The sequence below is a fragment of the Dermacentor variabilis genome, chromosome 8 (genome assembly GCF_050947875.1).
Source record: "Dermacentor variabilis isolate Ectoservices chromosome 8, ASM5094787v1, whole genome shotgun sequence".
NCBI classification, from domain to species: Eukaryota; Metazoa; Arthropoda; class Arachnida; order Ixodida; family Ixodidae; genus Dermacentor; species Dermacentor variabilis.
Genome location: NC_134575.1, coordinates 62,886,284 through 62,894,839, shown reverse-complemented (window position 1 = coordinate 62,894,839; position 8,556 = coordinate 62,886,284).

Genomic DNA, 8,556 nt, shown 5'->3' with positions numbered 1-8,556 from the left:
ATCATCACCGTTAGCAGTCCGTGTTCTTCAAAATTTAATTTCTTCGTAATCTGGAACATGATACCCAAGTATGCTATGTTGCTGCCTGGTCTGTAGTTACAAATTGCATACCTTACCGCAAACATATTGCGTTATGCCTTAGGTTGATTTGTGTTTATCTCACGGACTAGTATTACCTTACATTTCAGACATAGAGTTTGCAAATTTCGATGGGCCTGCTATGCGTTCAAAGTTAATTTTTTTTTTGTCTATAGGCAATCCTTTAAATACAGGAAACTTCTAAGTTACTGAAGCGTGAGTTTTAACTGGTGACGACTAGGTTAATTGTGCAATAAAGATATTTCTTTGAGTCCATTTCCATATGGAGCCCACGGAACTACAATAAAGATGATACTAATTGATCAGTCAGACACTTGAGCATTTCAATTGCTTTTACGCCATGTCACGATGCTATGCGATTGTGCATGAATTGATTGTTAAAGAACAAAATGAAAAGTAGCGACATACAGCAAGTGAAAAATCATGTTCACACGAGTATAAATAAATAGAAGGAATAAAAATAATGACGTAGTTTGTCACGACAAGGTTCAAAAGCACCATAACTGTTACTAAAGAAGCCTGCAGACTGGTGGTGGTATAAAACGCATTGTGGCACATTGTGGGACTTCCCAAATGTCGGCATCAAGGTTCTAATAGCCATGGCATCTCCTTTGTTCCTTGGTCCAGTTAACCAGCAATGAAATAAATCTCCACCCGTATCCACTCGGCGCACATCATCACACTCCCTTAGTTTAAACTTCTCCACAGGTACAGACTACTGTAATCACCTTCATTTACTGCAGCTCCCGGGCCTGCTCAGCCTGAATGTAAATATAGTTGCTGCGATTTAGTGAAATGCGAGATAAGTTATCAAGGAATATTTATTGGATTCCTTACAGCGCTGTTGTGGATGTACACCAATTACTGATATTCCTGCTGCAACTATAAGGGCACGAAGGGGAAACACTAAAATTTGAATAAATTTTTCGCAAGGCGCCTTCTCTTTTAAATAGAATAAAATTGCCACTTTTGATCGCAGAGCGAAGAGCGAAGCATTGACAGCAATAGTAATGTTCAGCTTCGCTCTTAAGCTCATGGGACCAATTTCTAACTATACATGGGTGGGACTATACGCCAATGCGACATTTCTGACTACGGCCCACTTTTTTCCACAGACTCTCAGGTTTTACATGCGAGAACCGCGATCTTATGGTGAGGCACGTCGTGGTGGGAGATTCTGGGTTATTCATACCACGTGGGGATCTTTACCGTGCTCCCAATGAACGGCTCAGGGACAATTTTGCATTTGTCTCCTGACCGAATGCGGCCACCATGGTTCGGCTTTCATCCCGCGACCACGTGCTCAGCATGGCGATTCCATAACCACAAAGCCACAAAATGCACGTGCGAAAATTTCTGTCACCCTGAAAGATTTGCTAAAGCTTGTAGAGCCTGTAATGGCATTTAGCCGGCGCCACTGCGCTTCCTGTAAGAAACTGTCAGTGACATTACACCACATCAATTTCCGAACGCTGGTACTGTTCTGAAATTTTAGAGTATTTGGTGATATTAAATAAATGACATGCGCTCTGAATTAAATGTTTCAGTACTTTTGTTTGCGCGGCGCAATTAAAAAATATTCTGCAATATTTCCGTCCAAAATATAAGACCTCATATGAGCAACTTTGCCTCCTTACAGATACCTCCACAGGTAATTTGCATTATGTAATGGCACTGCATACCGTATAGATTATAACATACGTTACTTATAACAAAGGTGGGCGCAATTTATGTAAGTGTACAAATAGCAGTGTAATCTTCTGGAACGCAAATTTTTTCGCAACAAGCTCTGAGCTTGCTATCTCTTCCGCGCGCGATTCAGAAATTCAGTTCACTGTCAATCATAATGACAACCATCGCTGTACGTTGCACACATCTGCAAAAAAAAAACAACGACTATGTGCTAGGAAACTAGCGCAATACACTACCACAATAAAGTTTGTCCATCAATCCATGTGCATTAATACTCCACAAGAGCGAAGTATATTCTTTACTCGGCAACGGGTTAATAAATAGGCTTCAGTAATGAATACCGCATAAACAAGCTCAATGAATAAAATAATGAACTAAATATATAAAGTAATAAATTAACCATTTCGTATGGGAGAACACTCCATTGAGAGCGTGTCAACTCTACTGGGTGACAATTTGGTGATGCTTTAAAGATTTCAACGTTTTTTTTAACATTAACTAACGCCACTATCTTTTATTGATCGTCTCCTGCGCATTATATCTATTATACTGTACCTATTTGCGATTCACAGTTGTCTTTTAGAGCGTGGTTTCAATCAATCAAACAATCAATCAGTAGATTTCATACCAAATGATCGTGCGAATGTTACCATAATGTTTAAAAACTGCACTAAGAACGTACACTGGACAACAGAATAGAGGATGGGGCGCACATGGCGCTGACACCCGGCCCATCCTCTATTCTGTTGTACTGAGCTCGACCAAGCTGCCGTGCGAATATTACTACTGTTTTGTTCTCTTAGCCTACGTCTGCGATATAACCATATGCGCTTTACAGTAATCACTCAGGGTGCAGTCTGCACTTCACACGAGAAGATCGAGTAATGTTTCCATTCTTTTGATGTTATAGGCCACGCATGGCCCAAAATGCTTTTGAAAAGGTAAACGTGTAAATACACTTAGATGAAAATTTTAAGGGAAATGTAACCCGAGCAACAAAATATGCGCACAGAATGTCATATATGTAGCAGTGACAAGAACACTTAGCATGCTCACCAAGCAACAGGAAAACCCCGATCAAAACGTGTAAAAGAAACGTGAACACACAAAGTCGATCGTGCTTAAAACTACTAATATTCGTCAAAAACTGTAAATTTCATATTTTACACACAAAATAATATATTGTTCCGGCCGTGTAATCTGACTCGCTTTACGCCTTTCTTTCTGCATTGCTTCGTCCTGTTCTCGCTCCATACAGCAAAGATTTCTCTGGAAAACTTGTTACATTTCAGGAATTCGATACCTACCAAGCCTTTAAAATACCCATTGTGTTCACTGTACCCCTGGCTCAATTACCCATACCCTTGCACGACACTCAAAGATATTCTCAATCTTCAACAATAGCGTGCTACTAGTCTTCATTGATAAACAACCTGCTTGGGATAAAAATGGCATTATGCTTTTTGACAGGTAATATAATGTGGCTCTTTAATTTATGAGAATGACAACTTTTGAGCTTACCTTCGGCTGGCTGTTCCGACGGCCCTGTTTTACGAAAATAATCTAGTTTTAAGCATATAATAGCGACAGATTGTGTTATTGCAACAGGACGTTAATATCTTACCATAACTTGAAACTGAAATCTAATTTTAGGAATCCTATGCCTTCTGGGAGAAAATCATGTCACAAGAAGCCAACAAACAAAGACACCAAGGACCACGTAGGAAAATTGATTGTACTTACTAATTGTTTTAAAGAATTGATAAATTGATGGCAATGAAAGTGGATAAAAAATTACTTCCCCTGCAGGTGGGGAACGATCCCACGTCTCCACATTATCCGTGCGATGCTCTAGCACGCGTAATGCGAACATTGTAGCGGTTGAAGCCTCTGTTGCAGTGATTGCATTGCAGCGGTTGCAGCCTGTGTGCAATACAATTTTTTCCGCACTCCATTTGAGTATCTTTACCTTAGCTAGACTGTCCAATCTCCACCTTTACTATCTCATACATACGGTCGTCTTCCACTCTCTTAGCGTTAGTGTCACTAGCCTTATGATCACTCGTTACGCTCATTATATTTTTGTCTTGAACTTTTTGTCTGCCCTGATTGGGCTAGTACATTCTACTCGGGACCATACGCTACAGACTGCAAAGTAACCACAACGACTAAAGGTACAGTATTTTCTGCACAAACACCGCTCACCTCTCACTCACACATTCATTGTTTTTTTATTCATGCGGCAATCCTAGTTTCTTCGTTGCCACATTTTCTTGCCATTAAAAGAGCACTCGATTGCATCGTTATATTATATGTCCGACTCAAAGTGAAATGCTTGTGGGTTATGTTTGCGCTTATATTTTGCGATGCGCGACACATAACCACATTTTACAGTTCAATTCGTTTAGCATCACTAAATTCTCTTGTCGAAAAGATGAATATATTGTACTTTCCTTGAAGATAATTTGGTTCTGGTGCTGCGGTTGCTGGAATAAGTATTGAGCGTACGGCGAAAGGCTCGAGACACACATGGACATGCACAGTTGATATTTCATACATAATGACAAATTCGTCATTTTATTTATTCTAATATGCAGAATTAGAAAAGTTACAAAGGACGTTTTACCTTCAGCAAAATTTTTTCCTGGCACTGCGCGTTCCAAAGAAATGAAGTGAATGAAAAAATAAAGGAGGGTAAACAGTAGCATTCCTACTAAACGAGATAAACTCAATTGTCCTTTTTTGAACTTTCACATTTGCTAGTAGAGGAAGAAAACGTAATCTCACCTGCTGACCCAGGCTCATTAGATGCTGATTGTTGGAGAAGTAAGTCATAATGAGTTATATTCTATTACTTATTAGTCATAATGAGGGATTCTATTACTTGGTACTAAGCAATGAAATATTAAAACAGAAAGTCCAAGGCTATCCTTACGTTTATGTTCCTCGAGCCCTTCTGATTCAAAAAGTGAACCTCAGAAGTACTGACAAGCGTCATACGAATTTATGACTAATACAACAGCATTATAGTAGCAAACTTGCAGAATTTTTTGCCACCCTGATACAAAAGAATAACGTACAAAGTTAGTAATTACACGCATATTTGCCCTTTCAAAACTGAAATAAGCTTATAGGCTCCTTCAATTTATTGGAAACATTGTTTGGTATGTCTTTTGTTATAAATTATTTGCACGTTCAGTAATTTACCTTTAAATTATGCACAAAACCCGTTTGTATAGGCGCAGTATTTGAACATCGCGGTGCCATGGTAACGGGCTTCTCATTCGCGATTTGTGAAACTTGTAATTAGAAATTTGGTACAATAGCGCCTCTTGGCTCAAGAAACTGTTCGTAAACGCCAGTCCCTCCTATAAATGGTGAAGCAAAGTTGTTTTAGAGCAGGTAAGGCTGGATGACTCTCGTAGCCGTGGCGAGGGGTACAGCTTACGCGTTCGGTAATCTAAGGACCACGTATAAATTCCCCCCAAGAAACGTTTCACTTTTTGCGGGCACGCAGACGAAGTTCTCAGGCAGCATCCCTTTCCATCGAAGGTATACATTGGAAATGTCGGGTTTTTTTGGCGGGTAGACCGGACCATCTAATCAGCAAAATTGTTGCTGACAATGCCGCGATTAGCTTGAAGCCACTGAAGGATAATGTCCGCACTTGTTTCTGAAGTTCCATTTTGAACACACTCTAGTTTTCTATAAAGAAAAGCTTTTAGAAAGAGCAGGAACACCTCTCTGCTAGTTATCCGTTGTCTCCATGGTAACCAAATGTACCGTGTGCCTAATGTATGCGGGGTCATTACATGCATTAGTCATTCTATTATTTCTTTGCCTTCCTTATTAAGAGCAGGACATTGAAAGAAATAATGGTAAATACTGCCCAGAACTCGAGAGTGCAACTCGAGACACGCTCAGTCGTGCCTTCCTTGTGCGCGCTAGATATTGTGGTGACCTTGCGTGAATAGGATATAGGGAGGCCCGTTTGGTTCTTCGTGTTACGTTAGTTCCTGGGACGGCGCTGTTATTTCCACCATGAAAAATATTGACCTATCGCTTATAACTTACCTATAATTCACATCTAAAGGTTACTATCACGAAAAAGTCTAGTGCAGCAATGAGAGCCTCCATAAAACTTTCCTCGGTTAATTATTTTATCATTGCTGTTAAAATTTCGTCCTTCGTATGTTGAATTTAGTTGCATTACATTTATTAGTAGCAAAACCACGAATAAGACAAAACTTAAGATGTGTCCCTGACTATGCAAGTGGGGCGGCCTAAATTTTGACTATCTGGTTAAAAATGTTTAAGGCGCAAATGTACACGCACATCTGCGGAAATGGCGATGGCAGAAATAAGTGGAACCTGAACTACTAACTTATGGGTTGTACAATGTCGTAAATAAGAATACTACTTCATTTCTCATATTAAAAAAACACGGAGCATATATACCGCATTCCGTTATTATAAGCCAATTTTCATGTGACTATGTACTGTAGAGAATATTAGCAAAGTCTTATTTTTGTTTATCAAGCGGGTGATACCGGGTACAGCTACAAATTAAATTTGTAAGTACAAATGGCACACATAACTCTACCACCCATTAGATAATCACTTTCATACTATTTCTGCTACTGTCTGAAATAAACGTACTAAATATTTCACTTACGACCTTCTCCTCCAGATGAGGTTCCCCCTGAATAAAATAATGTCATTTAACAAGCGGCCAAGCACAAGTAAAGCACATCCATTGACAGATACAGTTCAGTTTGAAGCGGGATTTCTACAGCATGCTAAAATGCACAAAGCACGCGACGGCAAGATGTAACGCGCCATTGCTTCTCAGAGGAGTTCAAACTACAACTGTACCCATTTTTCGCTATCTCAACAATTACTATGTTGACGTAATGTGAAATCATATGTTAACATACCTCCGCTTCAGGAATTCGATACGCTGGTGTTTTAGTTGCTTACTTTGATTAGCTGAAGCAGTCAGAATTAGTTGCGTTATTGCAATAGCGTTTTCTGATTCCTGCGTCGATTCAAGGGTGCTGGCCCCAAAATCGAGTGTAAACGATGGATCTTGTCAGTACATGCAGGTCAAATGCATAAACATATCGCGAGAGTTACGTGCTACTTCTTACGAACCATGGTTTGCAGTGTTTAGCCTCAGCCGCCCAGAAAGTTTATCTTAGACGGTATCAGTCCATATCAACAGCCATTGTCGCGTGGGCTTCGTCGCGCAACCGGAGAGCGTCGATGCATGATTAGAACAATAGTTAAAATACCTTCCGAGGAAATCAAGGGTAAGTCTAAAACAATGCTATCGCTTGCAGTGCTTATCCTTGTGGTGGCAGTGCTGCCAATTTTTTTGCTCTTACGTTCTGAATTATTATTATGCACATTAGGCCATGGCATCTCAAGAAGAGATGGTACTAGACGATGCGATTGCAGATTCGCAAACGTTGATTTTGCTTGTGAAAATTGTCATGGCACGAGTGAACAGAAAAGTCTGCGGAAATGGAAAGTGCATACTGTATGACCACCTTACTAACGTAAAACATCACTTCTTTATAAATCTGTTTTGAAAGAAAATGATCATTTTATTTCGAAATGGAAAAAGTTTATATGAAATACGCCAGGACGAATTGGTGAGTTAGTTGGTAATACATTCAGCGCTTGTATGTCTGTCTTAATGTTTAGTTATGTCTGGTTACTGTTATTGCTGTTAAATAAAGAATTCACAAAATTTATCTTCCTAAAAATGTTTTCACATCCAAATGAGAATTTATATCATAAAGCATAACTGTAATAAATTTACATGAAGCCTTCGACTACTATGATTTGCTATGTGCATTCAAGTGATAAGCATGAGCAACAGTTAGTGTTGCACCTACCGTTAGTGTCGTCGGGTTCTGGGGCTTCCGCTGCTAAAGGAAAGTGGTACAGTTGTAATAATTAGTAATATAATACCAATGTACGACACATAATGTGAGATCGCCGATTTCGATTGCTGTTGTGGGACGGTTTTAAACCATTATTTGAATAATGTATAGACCTTAAGCACTCAGAATTGTCTAGGAATGGTTGAAATGGGTAGTGGAATGACAGCACTAATTATATTTGGCATTTTTCACTTCAGAACTTCGAAATTGTGAAAATCTTTACAACCACTGATAACATTGGACCAGGTGTCACTACCATTGTTACTACTCCCTGCGCAATGCTCAGCTGCTGTTTGCCACCTATATATGACAGCACGTCATCGGCACACAATTATGAGGTATACAGTTATCTAGATACTCTTTAGAACCATTTCAGCAGCCGGGCAAATATTATGGTATGCTAAAATCTCTAATGCACGTGGCAGTGCAGTGAGTCACGCATATATTCCGACAACAGAACGTAGAAACGCCCCCATTAGTTACACTTAGGGGTAATAGAGAATTTTCTAGTGACCAAAAACGTTAAGCGCTATATGTTACGTGTTCAATGGTGGAATGACGTGATAGCCCATTTTAATAATAATGAGTCGATTCAATCGAAGTGGACACCTTGTAGTATTCAGGCGATGTCATACTTCGGTAGAGGCTTGCTTTCATTTCTGAAAAGTTCGTTCTGCTTATTCTGTAATGCTCGCCGTCAAATGAGCCGTTGTGGCAGCTATGTGGCTATAGCGTTACTCTGCTAACTACAATGTTGGAGTTTCAATTCTGAGCCGTGGCTGCGAGATTCCAATGAAGATGGCATGCAAAAAAT